Raw genomic sequence first — 17,428 nt, 5'->3', positions numbered from 1 at the left:
CTGCTCTATAAGCTTATCAAAGAGCTAAGATGCATATCGCACCTAACTGCTATGACTTTGCCCATCTTAAACAACTTCCTTCTGAGCAACAGACTTCACGTACAAACTACCACAAGCTGAGAGGTAGTTGAGTTATGGCATCACTGACCTAAATGACCAGGCTCCATTCTAGGAACAAACTAAATATTATACAATCCATTGAAGAAGATTAAACAAAGGAGTGAATCAAGAAAGTCTTACACAAGTCATGCGATTACAATCAGGAAAACAGGACCGCAGATTTAAGCTTGCATGAACTTGCATGTTTCATGGTACTGGCGAATACATGCAGGCAAGGCAAAGCACCGACACATAGCTAAATCTCTTTGCAAAGAAGATGCAAACACTCGGTATCACTGTAGAAATTCTGCATGTCTGATCCTTACAGCATACAGCACATGTGGTGTGTACAGACATGCACCTGCAGAGCTGGTATTGCTTTGAGGCCTATACTATGGATGATAAGGAATATCCTTTCTTATTGTACTGCTACTTTCCTATATGACCTGCTACGCCACCTGGACGCTCACAAGTCTATGGGGCCAGATGGGATCCACCCGAGAGTGCTGAGGGAGCTGGCGGAGGAGCTCGCCAAGCCACTCTCCATCATTTATCAGCAGTCCTGGTTAACGGGGGAGGTCCCGGATGACTGGAGGCTTGCCAATGTGATGCCCATCTACAAGAAGGGCCGGAAGGAGGATCCGGGGAACTACAGGCCTGTCAGCCTGACCTCGGTGCCGGGGAAGATTATGGAGCGGTTCATCTTGAGGGTGCTCACAAGGCATGAGCGGCACAACCAGGGGATCAGGCCCAGCCAGCACGGGTTCATGAAAGGCAGGTCCTGCTTGACCAACCTGATCTCCTTCTATGACCAGGTGACCCGCCTAGTGGATGAGGGAAAGGCTGTGGATGTGGTCTACCTGGATTTCAGTAAAGCCTTTGACACCGTCTCCCACAGCATTCTCCTAGAGAAGCTGGCGGCTCACGGCTTAGACAGGTGTACTCTGCGCTGGGTCAAAAACTGGCTGGACGGCCGGGCCCGGAGAGTGGTGGTGAATGGAGTTAAATCCAGTTGGCAGCTGGTCACGAGCGGTGTTTCCCAGGGCTCAGTTTTGGGGCCAGTCTTGTTCAGTATCTTTATCGCTGATCTGGATGAGGGGATCGAGTGCACCCTCAGTAAGTTTGCAGATGACACCAAGTTGGGCGGGAGTGTTGATCTGCTCGAGGGTAGGAAGGCTCTGCAGAGGGACCTGGACAGGCTGGATCGATGGGCCGAGGCCAACTGTATGAGGTTCAACAAGGCCAAGTGCCGGGTCCTGCACTTCGGCCACAACAACCCCATGCAGCGCTACAGGCTTGGGGAAGAGTGGCTGGAAAGCTGCCTGGTGGAAAAGGACCTGGGGGTGCTGGTCGACAGCCGGCTGAACGTGAGCCGGCAGTGTGCCCAGGTGGCCAAGAAGGCCAATGGCATCCTGGCCTGTATCAGAACTAGTGTGGCCAGCAGGAGTAGGGAAGTGATCGTGCCCCTGTACTTGGCACTGGTGAGGCCGCACCTCAAATACTGTGTTCAGTTTTGGGCCCCTCACTACAAGAAAGACACTGAGGTGCTGGAGCGTGTCCAGAGAAGGGCAACGAGGCTGGTGAGGGGTCTGGAGAACAAGTCTTATGAGGAGCGGCTGAGGGAACTGGGGTTGTTTAGCCTGGAGAAAAGGAGGCTGAGGGGAGACCTCATCGCTCTCTACAACTACCTGACAGGAGGTTGTAGCGAGGTGGGTGTTGGTCTCTTCTCCCAAGTAACAAGCGATAGGACGAGAGGAAATGGCCTCAAGTTGCGCCAGGGGAGGTTTAGATTGGACGTGAGGAAAAATGTCTTTACTGAAAGAGTGGTTAAACATTGGAAGAGGCTGCCCAGGGAAGTGGTGGAGTCACCATCCCTGGAAGTATTTAAAAGATGTGTAGATGCGGCGCTTAGGGACATGGTTTAGTGGGCATGGTGGTGTTGGGTTGACGGTTGGACTCGATGATCTTAGAGGTCTTTTCCAACCTTAATGATTCTATGATTCTATGATTCTATGCATTGCCAACAAGGCCACTGTGCTGGTGAAACTATCTATGAAACATATCAGAAGAGAAGTTCATTTCACCCACAATACCATGAACTGACTAATCAGCAGCGAGTGAGTGCAAGGCAGTGCATGTTCTATACTTTAAATTCTAGCACTTGGACTGGATTTTGCAAGTAGTAATAATTGATTCTATCAACTTTTTGCTAATTTCCTTCTTAAAACACTTGTCAGTCATGCTGGGCAATGAGTCAACCAAAAAAGGGCAGGCCTTTGGTTTTTGTCTTAATTGCTAGGACTCTTGTTAGCAGATGCTCTAACCCAACATGAAGAGGTATTGCACCTAATGCAGATGTATATCTGCAAGAAAGTACAAATGGCTCCTTCCTGATACAAAAGGGACTCAGAACTCTTCCAGGGAGAAAGAGAAAAAGCATAGAAATTCCTGATCTACATAGAGGGTGCATATACTCTTCAATACGATGTTTCCATTAACCAATACAAGAATTGTGAAGACACAGAAAGCAGCTTTTCAGAAAAGTACTGGGGGGTATGGGGGAGTGTTCCTGGTGGCCACATTGAACACCACTCAGCAATGTGCTCTTGTGGCAATGAAACCCAACCACATGCTGAGCTGTACTAGCAAGAACATATCCAGCAGGTTGAGGGAAGTGATTATTTCCCACCGTTTGACATCTGAGAGACCACATCTGGAATGCTGTGCCCAGTTTGGGGCTCCCCAGCATGGGAGACAGATGGACAAACTCAAGCAAGCCCAGTGGAAGGACCATCAAGGTGGTCAGGGGCTGTAGCTCATGATGTACAGGAGGGGCTGAGCAGAGCTGGGTTTGTCCAGCCTGGACAAAGGGAGGCTGAGACCTCTGACTGCTGTCCTCAGCTATCTCATTCTGGTTATAAAGAAGGCAGAGAGGACACAATTTTCAGGAAAGAAACTTATGATTACCTATAAGGAAAAAAAAAGTCAGAGTGAAGGTAGTTCAGAACCAGAACAAGTTGCCTAGTCAGGCTGTGAAATCTCTGTCCCTGAAGATTTCAGAACTTGGCTGGGTAAGGCCCTGGTCTGACTTTGAAGTGAGGTCCGCTTTGAGCAGGAGGTTGGGCTAGATGACCTGAAAAGGGCTTTTCCAAACTAAATTCTTCTATGATTCTAACTACTGCATACAAATATTAATGTATTATTGCATCTGCCCCCATTTGCGCTTCAGGAGCTAAAATTGCTCTTTCCCTTATAACATACGGACTTTCCGTAGTGCTGTAGTATAGTAGTGCTGTAATATATCCAGTACATTAGACAAAAATGTAAGTCCATTTCTTCAGAATTTCTAGTAGAAAATCTGATGTGCGATGTGATAAGCCATTGGAGGCACATTTTGTAGTGTATCACTTAACTGCTGGGAAGAAGTTCTAGTCTGAAAATCAAATCTGGTAGGAGCTTGCATATAAGCTCTACCAAGAACTGTAAATAAAACAGTATCCAGGAGGGTAAAGGGCGTCTCTGGCACATACCATTGGCAAGTCATTCTTCCAGACTAAAGAAAGTTAAAGATCAGCATATATATGCTTAAAGGTTTCATAAAAAACTCATTCAAGTGACAAAAATCCACTTTGTGAGCAATTTTGCTCCCCTTCCCCCCACTTTTTTTAAAAAGGAAAATTTCCCAGAACATTACTGGTAGTTTCAGCTGCTACAGTCTTCAGATACAACCCCCCCCTACAATTACATCCTACTGGCATAGGCATAAATGTGGTTTCTCCTCGTTAAGGCTTGCACGGAGGGCAAAATAAAATTAAGAAGTGACTAAGAATTTACGGTAAAAGGATGTCATTTCCTTTTGCTGAATTTCTTTAGTCCTGAATCAGTTAAAATGATATTTTCTTGCTTCCTTTGTGTTTAGGTATTAAAAATTGCTCTTGTTTAGTTGTATTCCAGTAATACCGACTAAATTGGAGGCCCAGTGGTACTGGGTCTTGTCCAAACACACACAATACAAGTTTTCACTTGGAAGAGATCTCTTATAGCACAATTATAGAAAACAGACGCAGCAGGAAAAAAGAAAGCTTGTTGTTCCCATATCACAGCTGGAGACCACAGCACAGAAAAGGTAAGGGACTTGCCTAAGGCTACACAGAAAGTCTTTATATGTGGAATAAACGTGAACCTTTTAAGTCCCAGCCCAGTCCTGCAGTTTTCTTTGCCATAGTTCCTCAGGACTGTGATTTAGAAGATCACTGTGGGCAAAGTTTTAATTCACGATAGATGGGAAAAGTGAGTCAGGAGAGGGAACCAGTACAGTTAAGCAGTGCATTAATCAAAATAAAGGTAAATATTCAGGAAAGCCAGGTGCAGTTTAGATTAGCACCTGGTAGACATAGTTCTGCAGATTATCCATGAAAAGCAGAAACAATCCTCACAGCAATACATAAGAATAGTCTTGGAAAGATATTTTTCCAAACCTCTATAACCTTTTGTTCTCAGTTTTTCCAGAAATTCTACAAGGAATGGAGCATTGTTATTAATTATTATTATTAAAGAACAAAAGAAAAATGTTTGCATTTATCCACCCACACACTCAAATCTTGCCCCTCTAGCCCTCATTCCACCCTCCAACACTGAACACTTTTTTTACTGCCATTCAGCGTATTATGTCTAAAATTAGACTGTAAGCACTTTGGGGGAGGGGAGAAACACAGCCCTATTAGCCTTGCAAAACTAAAAGCATACTTTTAGGTGCTGTAAAACAAAACACTAGCAATAAAAGGATTAAGTGTTCTGGAATATTTTCTGTAGTTTATTTACCACTGATGTGCTTTCCTTCAAAGTAAACCAATAGTCAGGATTCACTTTTTACCTTTTTTAATTTAATCTGTTTACTCAGACCATGCAATGAAAGCACCTCTCTTTTTCCCCAGCAAGAATTGAAGGCATGGGGGATACAGCAACGCCTTTCACCTGGCTGGACGTTAAACAAGGATCTGTCCAGCAAAAGGAAATCCCTAAGGTTCAAACGCCGCGGTGGTCAAACTGTATCAGAAGTTGTTCTTTCCTATCATGAACAATTTCTCCCGTGACAGATGAAGTGTAGAGGATTGCATTAAGCCCTGGATAGTCATTTTATAACCATCAATAGAGGAAAAAGTCTTTTTGAATGCCAGCATTTGAACTGTGTGCTATGATACATGCTCTACAAGAAGAGGCTGCTGTAGGTAGAGAGTAGTACAAAGCAAAACACAAAGCAATTATATTTGGCCTCTAGTGGTTCAGTCGGGATCATATGTTTGTTCAGGCTGAAAAAAACAGATGGTCTTTCCTCATGCATTCAGTATCAGACAGTAAAACATATGCCTTAGGCAGTAACTTCCCATAAAATTATTCAAGCACTGCCATAGTCTTGTATTTTATCAAAAGCAGCAACTTCCATTTTGTTTCAGCAGTAATCAGTTTTGATGCAGATCCTTTCATCTTATTCCCCTGCTTCTGAAAGCATACACTAATTGGAGAAAAGCCAATTTATGAAAGATAATATAACTCAGAAGCTTTGATATTTATTCAATCCGCCTCTCATAAACATTTCTTACTGGTTAATTAGGAACTACCAATTCTCCAATTATTTAATTTTCAACAGAATTTTACTGTAGTTTGTGATTTAAGGGCTGTTCATATGGAAGAGGATGTTCAGCTTAAAGCAATTGTTAAAGTGTTACTCAGGGAATATCGTAAGCATAAAAAATACACTCAGGGAAGATCTTTAAAAGCTATTTTGCTACATTGTTTACTGCTAGAATTAAAATAATCAAAAGTTAAACATCTGCAAACAGTTTTATGACCTCTTCTGTAAATAATAAAAATGTATCACTGTTAAAGTGACATAATTAAGCGATTAGACCACCAGAGTTATGTTCCAGTATTATTTGAGGCCTAATTTAATCCCCATAAATGCAAGGACATTCGGGATTATGACCAAAACTGTTTGCAAACCATTGGCAGTGCCATTATCCTGGATTTTGTATGGAAGGTAGAAAATGTTTGAAAGCTTTTGCTAACCTTAACTATGACCAAAAAGTAGCTCTTACTTTTCCCACTGGTACAAAGTCAGAACTAATGCAGTTGCTTGCGAACTTACAGAAAGTTGTTTGCATTCACGAGGTCTGAGTCTACAAAGAAGTTATTAGACCCCCTCCGTAAGTAAATCCTCCCCACAGCCAGGAGCAGTGCCCATGTTTTCTTAACGGACCTTGCTGGGTTGAGTACCCAAGGTTGGTATTGGTGATATTAAAGGTATCACCTTTAAATGACTTTTTAATTCCTGAATGCATAAAATCTGTGTGAGGCATTAGATAAATAAATGTGCTGAAGATTATACTGGATGTATAGCACCAATAGATCCATTACAGGTTTAGGTAAGTGAATATAATATCCAGTAAAAACCCTATAAAGAAAGGAAGGAAAGAGACGGTTGTTCATGGCATTGTAATACTTTCATTGGGAGTGTTAGTTTTGGTGAACAGTTCTCACAAAAAGCACAGAGACAGACATTCGATAAGTGGGTTGCCCTACACGAGGTCCCTACCTTGGCTAGATGCTGTCAGCACTCTCACCCCTCTTGGTGCGTGAGAAAGGGAGACTTCACAGCTTCAGTGTGCTGTGGAGCTGATGGGAACAGAGAAAAACAGCATCTCCTGGACTAGAAGTTGCTGTTACAGATACACAGGATTTGCAAGGCACTAAATTCCCATAGGGCAGAAAGTATGCCTACTGTTAGACCGAGAGCTGGTGTACCACGTTGCATCCTGGGGCAGACGTGCATACTCGAGACAGGAAGGCAGCAGAAGCCTGACAGCTCCCGTCAGTCTCAGTGTGCTTCCTGGTGTCTCTGAGCAGACAGTTCCTGGAGGTGGGTGGAAATATCCTCCCCAATAGGATGCAGAGAAACAAACACTGGAGCAGTTTCCTAGCTTCAGGAAGAACTGAAAGTGAAAACGTTGGCTAGTGGAGGCGTGAGGAGGACATTTACGCAGGTCCTGTGGCATCTCCCTTAAAAAGTAATCTTTTCAACATTTCTATAAAACAGATAATGCACTGCTGACATGGTGGAAAAGAATACAGTTTAACAGTTTTGATAGTGCAAGCCATGTGGATTAAATTTTCCATCATTTATAGTTTCAATGTGACTTGTTTACGCAAGAAAATGAGATATGACAAACGTTATTACAATTTGTTAAAAATGTTTGACAAAAGCCACATGGAGAATAAGTGCTCTCCCATAGAAAAAGCTCATAAATTTCTCCAGTAGGCTTTCTTTAAAATGACTTGCACTTCAACCTTCTCTTCCAGTGGAAGACTTAACGTTAACGGCTTGATACTGTGCTGCAGTCTACCCAGAAATAACAAAACCCTGTCTATGGAGAGGTGGAGTATGAAGACCTCATTGTCTTAAAATGTGAAAATAAACTGGATAGGAAACTTTAAAAATAATTTTTGAGATAAAAAAATAAATTTGCAGCAAACCCAGCTTTTTGTATATTCTTTCTTTGGATTAATTGTTACCTTTTTCAGAAATACAGAAATTTGAACTGAATTTCATGTCTGAGATTTTTTAAGAACTGAACTTGCTGCTGAAGCAACTTGTTTAGAAAGGTGAGTTTTGTCAGGCTCCGATGAATAAATTTGATTCAAACAATCTTTTATTTTTCATTCCCCTATGGGTTGTTTATTCATTCTAAAAATTAGAAGAGTTCATCAAGTATGAAAGTTTAAGTTTGCAGCGTCAAAAAAAGTGTTGTCAACCTAAATTGACCTTTTCTGTCATATTTTTAAGGAGTCACATTTTTAGCAGTGTCTGCTAAGTGACTGTATTTGGCTTATATTGACAAAGCAATGAAAAGGCTATAACAGGAGATGTAATCAAAACCAAGCAAATGAAATAGCTCAGATACCTATGGGACACCAATCAACGTGTCATTAAATGCACATTTGATAATCCATTCCATCATAGACAAAAAATAAAACATCAAGTTAAATTTCTCCAGGGATCTATAAAGCAGTCGTCATTCTTCCTTGAGCAAGCACATCAGCTTAAAAGAAAACAAAACAAAACAAGAAATGCTTATTCTGACAGGTTTAATGCTCAGAGATACTTGTGACCTAGATATTTCCAAAAGGTTTTCATTGGCTTCAACAGGAGACATTTTTGACACAAAAATAAGAATAAAGCATATGTTCTTCCAGATTTTAACTATTTTAAAGATTGGGAAGCGTGATACTGATTTGCATCCCAGGATCCTTGTTTGCACTTACAGGTGCCTCAAATCTGTAGAAAATGACAAAATGCTCCTTTTATCACACCCAAAGAGTAGGTCTTTTTGTAGAGAAATTTTTCTAATGTGAATGCTTAATTTAGTAAAAAAAAAATCTGTGACAACTAGAGATCTAGAAATCTAGACAACTGTGTGGGTATTTTTTTTTCTTTTGCATCAAATAGCCCTAACTCCCGATGACAAGTCTGGTAGCTCACCTAGCAACCTTTGCTTCACCACAGATATTTCCCAAGAAAATTAATTTAAAATATTAACAGAAGCTATGTTGTATTTATCACTGAGCATTGGTTGCAGCATTTATATAGTTTTTTAGAACATATGCAAAACTAAGAAATAAACTCTATTATAATGCAAAGGAGAAAATTAAAAGAATTACAGTATGAAGCTGGAGAAATGAAAACCACTGCATAACCTTTTTTGTAAAATCATTTGTCCGTTGCAGTCTATTTATTCTAACCTTGTCCACAATCTAGGGCAAAGGGAAATACTCAAATAACATTTTTCTGTAGAAGTGTTTGCTAACACACTGTACTCAGCTCTCTTGCTAACCAGAAAAATAGTCCTTAATATAAGAAATATGTAGATGTGTAAGAAAGAAATGTGTTCTGGTAATCATCAGCATAATCCACTTCAAAATCAGCTTTTCAGGTCTTCAGGTTTTAAGATAGAAATACTGCCACTACCACGTTTGTTTTTTTGAAGTAAGAGAGCAAAATCAAAAGAACAGAAGAATTGTAGGACTGCTGGGTATTTTTTATGCCACAAGTAACAGTCTCCTCTTTGCTCAGTGCTGGGAGTGCAGCTCTGGCTCCACTGAAGCTAAGGCATGATTGATTGTAATGGGGCCAGACATCACTCACCTTTATTATCTAATCGTCCATCAGTGGCCAACAGTGCCACGGCTTTGGTGGCTAAAACTAAGTAGAAACTACACTGGGTTGGGGAAAAAAGCCTCTGGAGCCTCTGGAGTTAATCCACTCAGTGTTAATCCCACTCAGTGTGACTCAGCTAGACCTCTAGCAAATCACACCGTGCCAGGGAACGGCACTGTTACTCCTGATGGCTCCTGATGGTCTACATCATTAAATTGTGAGGACTGCCACTAGCATCCTTTTGGCCTGGGTCAAATAACACTTTCCTAGACAATTCCTGGGTATGGTCTGAGAGTTAGCATGTATCTGGATGAAATTTTTCTCTGGACTTGCTAGTACATCTTTTACTACGGACAGGTACTTCTGGATGTCTAGTTACTGTGTTGAAAAAAACATTATTATACTTAAGTCCATACCAAAGCACTATCAAATGAGCATATTTAAAATATGAGTTGTAATTTATGATCAATGAGGATATTTCAGTATTGTTTTACATCTCAATTGAAGGTAAGGATGGAGGCAAAGTCTATTGAAAATTGAATTGTTCAATTTCAGGTGCCTGCTTGGCATATTTGAATAAAAAACTTGGGATTAAACTACTTGCAAGATTTGGGATTAAGACAACTAGCCCAACATGACTATGGTAAGTTGATACTGTGGGCAGCACCCAAGGATCAGCTGTGCATTTTCACCTAAAATACTCCTTCCTATTGAAGAGCTCTGAAGCATAAATCGATCTCCTTATTTATCCTATTTTTCTGCAGTGGTATATTATATATTGGATTTTGATTTGGTTTTAAATTTGTTTTTCAGTGGTGTGTGGCCAGTAACACAGAGAATTAAAGGAGTTCTTCAGGAGAAAGGACCACTCAAATATAGTCATGCGAATATACTGCTGCAATACATGAGTAAAAGGAACTCCTCTTCATCGTACCACTGAAGAAGGCCTCTTAGTAAGCCATGACTACCTCTATAATTTTTATTATTCCAGACATGTGAACCAGTACCCACAAATCCTCCAAAAATAGCTTTCCAGACTGCAAAATAACACAATTATTATGGCAGCAACGTTCACTTTCATGATGTAGGTGAAGAATCTATGGGATACTTGGCTTTGCATGGGAATTCCAATTTATTTGCTGTCACTAAATACTATTAAGTCTCACATGTTACCAGAATACTGGATAAGACAATAAACCACACTCTTTTTTTAACAGAGAAAGGTATTTTTAGTGGAAACATCAGAGTTTCTGAGTGTAATTGATGTGTACTGTAACACACCACTACATCAGCCTGTGATGGCTGTGGGAGGAATGGTACAAAATGATTAAAAATGACAAACACCAGTTAATCTGCTCACTTTATGATGCCTTCATTCAGCAGGTTGATTAAGACAGGAGCAATTTATCACCTTTTAATATACTGAAATACAGAACAATATTTTTAAACACTCCATTTAGGAGAATGAGGATGAAAGAGTAAGTCTGTCCTGAACAAAACCATATATTCATGACAAAATTTCAAAAAATGGTAAGCATAACAACAGTATTTAAAATTCCAGGCTACCTTATAGCCCCAACACCCCTCACAGCTGCCACAGAAATCTAAGCAGCTGAATGCCGGGGCTCATTAAACTTGGCAGAATAATGTCATAATGACATCAAGAATAAACATTTTTGAAAATTTCTTCAATGTACCAAGACCTAGGTCTTCTTTCTCTAATTTAAATTACTCCTATTAACTAATAGCTGGATTTTGGTCTTTACTGAAACCTTACCGTTGACTTCAGTGGAAGTATGGCTTGTGTTGGGAATTACGAGCTGACTCATAAATATCACCAGTGCAAAGAAAATCCTGTTAATTTCCTATAGTTTTCTCCCAGTAGTAAACAAGGATATAAATGGAACACTGAATATTTTTCCAATATAATGCATTGTTAGTATTAAACTTACTTCTAAAAATCAATCACTGCACTTTAGCTCAAGGGTGTTCAGTTTTATACCACACCATTAGTCTTGTCTTTCTTAATCTAAATAAGTTCTGCACTTTCTGGAATCTGAAGTGCCCTTTCTTGTTGTTAGGCAGCAGTACTAACAGACCAGGACCTGACGGCAGAAGCATGTCAGATTGCAAAAGAAGAACCCCACCTTGAAGGCTTCAAATGACGATGAGAATTTCATGGGTTTAATGTATTTGTAGCAACACTTATCTTCTCTCTCCATGGGGTTCTATGCTCATCCATATGATATTGACATGAAAGCAGCACAAAGTCTCAAATCTGGGGGGGGGAGTGGGGTGTTCACTTATTTCCTTTAAGTTTCTTAATGTTTAAAATCAAAGAGCAGATATGTACTTTGTCAAGCACTAGGCCTTGCTGAGGTGGGTACAACAAACAGCTTGTGGTTTTATATCACACACTGCTTTGAGAACAGAACAGCTCTTGCAGTGACCTAAAGCAAAAGGTAATACTTACTTTTCAAAATGAGGCTTTATTCTGTCTGAGTCTCTCCAGTCAAAGCCCAATGATGTACTCATTTTCCTCTATTTTTCAGGGTCTTTTATCTCATAATCACTGCAATTGGAAAGAGGGCTACATAATTTCTTCTGTGCATCAAACAAGATATTCTGAAGTCCCTACAATGTCCTGCTGCTAAGCACACCAGCAGTGGCTGCACACAGCGGCGTGGGAGGGCAGCATCTTGTGTGCCCACAGGAGGACCTGCCTCTCCTGGGATGTTTGTGAGGAAGTCAGCTGCTGCTCACACGTCCGGCTTCTGTGTGCCAGTGGTACGCTTATATATTGCTTTGGCAACAATAATATTTCTGTTTCGATAATGAGTTATTTTATTAAATGCTGAGTTGCAAAGGTTCTGGAACTACTATTATGCTTATGCAGAATGTTAAATACACAAAGTGATCACTTATTTTCCATATGGGGAAAAACTTGCCCCTTGAGCTTCTTAAACACATTAAAGCTGCTGCTTGTCTGTTTGAAACAACACATGAAGATGCTTTTACTTTCCAACATTTTATCTTACAGTGGCTTACACTCTTTGCCAAAATCATCCTGCTCAGAAATTAGTGTGAAACAAGTTTGCATTTTTAAGACATATTACAGGCACAGAGATAACTTCATACGGATTTTACTTTAGCAGATCAGTTTCCTTTCACAGATGCTGATCCTGAAAGCACTTACTCAAGTGTTCAAGGCCAGGTTGGATAGGGCTTTGAGCAACCTGATCTAGTGGAAGATGTCCCTGCCCACGGCAGGGGGGTTGGACTAGATGACCTTTAAAAGTCCCTTCCAACCCAAACCATTCTGTGATTCTATGATCTATGTGTATAGTTTAATCAGAGATGATTGCGAGTACATACTTCCGAACACTGACTGTATGCTTCAAGGTTGGAGAATCAGCCCTGGAGATCCCTTTGTTAGCCACACAGTTAAAGTCAGTTTTCTGGAGCTTCAATATACAAAGTACTAGCCTTCAGTAGTTGCACGGAACATCCTAGTGAACAGGATCGTAATTTACCACATCTAGGAGAGAGGCAGACATGCATCTCTGCTGGAAGGAGAAAACCACTGCTCACACTACAAGGAGGTACAGTTAGTTGGTGTATCTCAACTAAGAATGATTCCTGGCTGTGCAAGTGTCAAGGGAACATCTCTCTGCTGTACCTCCGTGACTCCCACCACCAACTTCTTACAGCCTTCAGTGTACTCAGTCCAGACAACTCCATCAAGAGACACAGTAGTGTTGTTTCCCTATATTAACAATATGGAGCAGAGATACATGATATTTTGGCCTCCTACAATTCATAGAGATTCACATTAAAAATTAGTACAGGATAGGTACTGTAGGGCTTTTGCAAATTCTGAGTCTATGAGAATCTAAAATGCTTAACTGTCTTCAAAAAGTTGACTCAAGTGTACATGAGAAGCTTGTGAGAGTTGAGAATTGGTCCTTCCTAGGCTAGTAGTGACTTAAGCTATGTCTGGGACGCAAACAGAGCACTCACACAGCCAGGAATTGTTTTTAACTGAGATACAACAGCTGACTGCACCTCCTTGAAGTGAGAGCGGTGTTTTTCTCCTTCCAGCAGAGATGCATGTCTGCCTGTCTCCTAATTGCTCAGGGAACTTGACAAGCAAAAGAGTGGATTCAGGGTGAGCCAAAAATGTATATGTTTGTCTGTAAAAAAACAAGTTCTGCTAGCTGAACCTTTTTCTTTTCATATATTTTGTGACCTGTTATGAACATTTATTTATGTAGATTTAAAGAATAAATGCTGAGCAGCACTAGGCATCTTGATTTAACTGAAAAATCATGCAACAGTACCCATCCAGCCATATGAGAGAACACAGATGAAAAAGTAACCCAATCAACCAATATATCAAAGCAACAGAAACCCTTTTCAACTTAACAAGATCATTTAGTCAAACCTTCCTATAAAACTGTATGAAATAAAGTTTTGCAGTATGCCCAGAGCATGATTGAGCTCAGACAATCACAGGCAAATAAATAACCAAGGACCTGTCTGTTAAAATCATCATATTAATCTTTAACAAAACTAAAGTTACACTGGCTTCTTTTACAAAGGGAATTCATAAAAATCACAGTCTCATGTTGGCTGGAAGGGACCTCCAGTGGTTATCTTGTCCAAGCCCCTGCTGAAAGCAAGTTCAATTACATCAGCTTGCTCAGGGCTGTGTCCAGCTGAGTGGCAAATATCTGCAGGGAAGGAGGCTCCACAGCCTCTCTGGGCAGCCTGGTACGACACCGGACTGCCCGCACAGTTACAGTTTTTTTCTTAATATCAAGTTGCAATTCTTACATAAGAAACACTGAGCATCACATTACTTTACTCCTCAAAGTATAATCACCAGATTTCTTTTTTTTTTTCAGATCACCAGACTGCATCACTCAATCTACTAGATTAAGAACAAGTGGGCTTGACGGGCTGGGGTGACGGGATGGTCTGCATCCTTGTCCTCCTGGTGCTAATCTCTTACAGCTATCTCCTCCTTACCCCAATAACCTCACTTAGTTTGTACCTTTCGGTTGAATATCTGCAAACCTAACATTGAAGCACTGAGGTCAGATACCAAGGCCTCTCAACCTAAAATAGTCTCACAGTTCTCTGTAGTATCCTCATTATCCGGATTGCTATTCTTGGCACTCTCTTTCCTTTTATTTTGCCTGTTATTTTTCCTGCAACCCAGGCAAGAACAAAGCTAAAATGCTGTTTTTACTATAAGGATAGACATGGTTTACTTTATATAACTTGACTTAGTTGTTAATACTCCTTTGAGTTTGTCAGAGGGTTTTATTTTATATTACTGAAAATGCAAAAAATCCCACCAAACCTGGGCCACTGAAGTAAAAAAACAGGACGCATGTTAATGGTATCTTGATTATATAAATGATTATCTCTTGCCCAGCACTGAAGGATTTTCCAGCTATTAGCTGGTATTTTCAGATACAGAAGCCCTGAGTAGCTCTTTTTGAGGGGCATACATACTCAGGAGTCCCAGTTTGCCCGTGGAGCACTTCTGAGGCTCAGGCCAGTAATTAAATGCCCAGGCACAGATTCAGATGTCCAGTAGTACAGCACTTTCATTTGGAAATGTATTTATCACCTCTTTACCAGGCTGTGTCCTGTCTTTCCACAATGCGTTTCTTCTACTTGTGGCCACGGCCCAGCAGGTCACATGCTGCACCCGCCCACCTTATTAGCTGTTTCGGCTTTAGATGAAGAATGGGGATTTGTAATGAGATACCGACAGGATTTATTTGAAAGAAGAAAAGGCCACTTCAGCCACTGTGCTGTAATGCACATGTATCCAGCCGTGGCTGTAGTGCTTTTATAAGTGCAGGGAGAATTACTTAAAAAAAAATCAATATTCACATATTTCTTAGAGCTTATGACTGGGAGTGACCGTGAGGTCACTTAGCCGGGCTTCTGAACAGTACCAGCCAATGCTGTGCTTCAGGAGACTGAACTTTTCCGTGCCTTCGGACCTGGGAAGAGCACAGCCTGTCCACAGGGCCCTGCAGCTACAAGCACCATATAGGAAGGACCACAAGATTGCAACGGGCAGACCGTGGCCTGGCTGCTAAGAAAGTCCGAAATACCTTCTGAGTCCCTGACAATTCAAACCGCAGGAAGACTTTTTCCTGACTCCAGGTTGACCCATTTGATCTCCAGTAAGTAACAAGAAGTAAAATGCAGGCATCTAAGAAAGGTTTCTCAATACTATTTTAGACATCTGCCTTGCGTGCATCTAGTGGCCTGTCCCTAGTTGCTGTCACAGCCCTTTGCTTCAGAGGAAAGGGGAGCGGGGGAACCAAAAGTATTTGGATGATTTTGCTTCATGGACAGAAAGGAAAAACTCCAAACCCTCTCACTCGGTTGCTGTCAACTGAAGCACTTATGCCCGAGTTTCACTTCCCAATCATCTTGCTCAGGACATGACAGTATTATCAAAGCTGCTTCTGAAAAATTCAATGTCACAATAGCAGGAAAAAATAAAATGAGAATGTCTTTAGACAGAAAACACTTAAAAAGACTGAAGGTAAAATGACAATTTTGATTTGTTCCCATATTTGCAATTTTGCTCTCTTATCACAGCCTGTTGCCTATTGCCTCAGGAAGCCTTTGGCTGGTTGAATGTGCATCAGCTAACAGCTAAATGAAGCACCTCAAAGTTTCTTTAAATAGTTTGATTTTTCAGAATTTCAAAAAAATGTAAACTTAGTAATGAAAGCCCATGCAAGTCTGCTTTGTCATGAACAAACTTTGCAATGAAGTGCTTTGCCGTTCACTGTCCGGACAATCACAGCGGAACAGACCAAAGCCTATCCAGCCCTTCCAGCAGTGGCTGGTACCAAGGGAAGACCCTGTAGAGGCGGTAAGCTGGGGCTCAGGGTCTTCCTGAACCTCAGGGTGTGGAGCTGGACAGACTCTGCTGATACCAGATTGCCTAATCACAGTTTTGGAGTCCATATGTATTTTTAGCATGCATACACAAACCGTGAATGATTTACAAAGTTTGAGTATGAGTTCTGTGAAGGTATATCTTTTAATTTGTTTGCCTGAACCTACTCCTTAAGAATTGCGCTGATGCCACCTCTGTGTGGCATTCTGAGAGGCAGCTAGTCACCATTCCTGTTCATCTGCTTTGTTTGCATCTTGACTTCATAAATCCTTATTATATGTGGGTACAGAATAAATCTTTTTCAGGAACTAGAGAAGATACAGACAGAAGTGAGCTCTAATTTCTAAATTCTAATCCAATGACCACTGAACCCAGCCCATGTCAGGCCAAGCAGGCTGGCAGTGTTAATGAATGCCGGTGTCTATTTTTCATGACTCACAGTGGGGTGATGTGTCTGGAATAATCTCCGTCTGCCTGCTTCTGTAGCTTCATGACCAGATTTGTTGACTGGAGACAGCTTACACTATGAGGCTGAGCTAGTCCAATTCTTTAAATGCATGTATAGTACCTAATATTTACAGTTTACCTAATATTTACAGTTTGCTCCACAGGGACAATAACTTATTGTTATTACGTAAAGGGACACTACTGTTTTAAAATATATTTGCAACCTGCCTAGTAAGAGGAGCTGGTTGGGACAATACAACTCTATTTTAAAATTGCCATTTTTCTTATTATTCCAGTTACTAGGTAAGCCTCAGATCAGATGTATGGAGAAAAATACGGGTTAAAATGCAATCTTTGCAATGGCATTGCAAAATATCCAAGGGAAAAAAAATTGTCTAAGTGGCTAATATACTGTGAAATTTGCCCACAATTTGTAAAATAATGACACAGTGTGAGTCCTGCAACACACATGTATAAGAAGTCTTCAGCTCATTAGTCTCTGGAAAAATCAAACTGCTGCTACCAGCTTCAGTGACTCCTGGTCTCCCTGGAGTCAGCACAAACTTGTCTTGCATATGAGAAGACTGAAGCTGGACCATAGGTAATTACTGCACAAACGCAAACAGCTTGCTTTTAAAAAATTCTTCTGCGCATGCTGAATGTATGTGATAGTTTTAAACAACATCATAAATGTAAACTGTACTTGAGAAAACTGTGACTGTGCAGCTGGT

At 40.9% G+C, this 17,428-nt stretch overlaps 1 protein-coding gene across 1 annotated transcript in view; it reads right to left on the bottom strand.

Moving 5' to 3' along the window:
- KCNQ5 (potassium voltage-gated channel subfamily Q member 5) overlaps window positions 1-17,428 on the bottom strand; it is a 319,422-nt gene that overhangs the window by 93,220 nt on the left and 208,774 nt on the right. The gene's annotated exons all lie outside the window — the stretch shown is intronic.

This window comes from Aptenodytes patagonicus, chromosome 3, assembly GCF_965638725.1.
Source record: "Aptenodytes patagonicus chromosome 3, bAptPat1.pri.cur, whole genome shotgun sequence".
Taxonomy (NCBI): Eukaryota; Metazoa; Chordata; class Aves; order Sphenisciformes; family Spheniscidae; genus Aptenodytes; species Aptenodytes patagonicus.
This window is presented reverse-complemented; position numbering and strand designations above follow the sequence as displayed.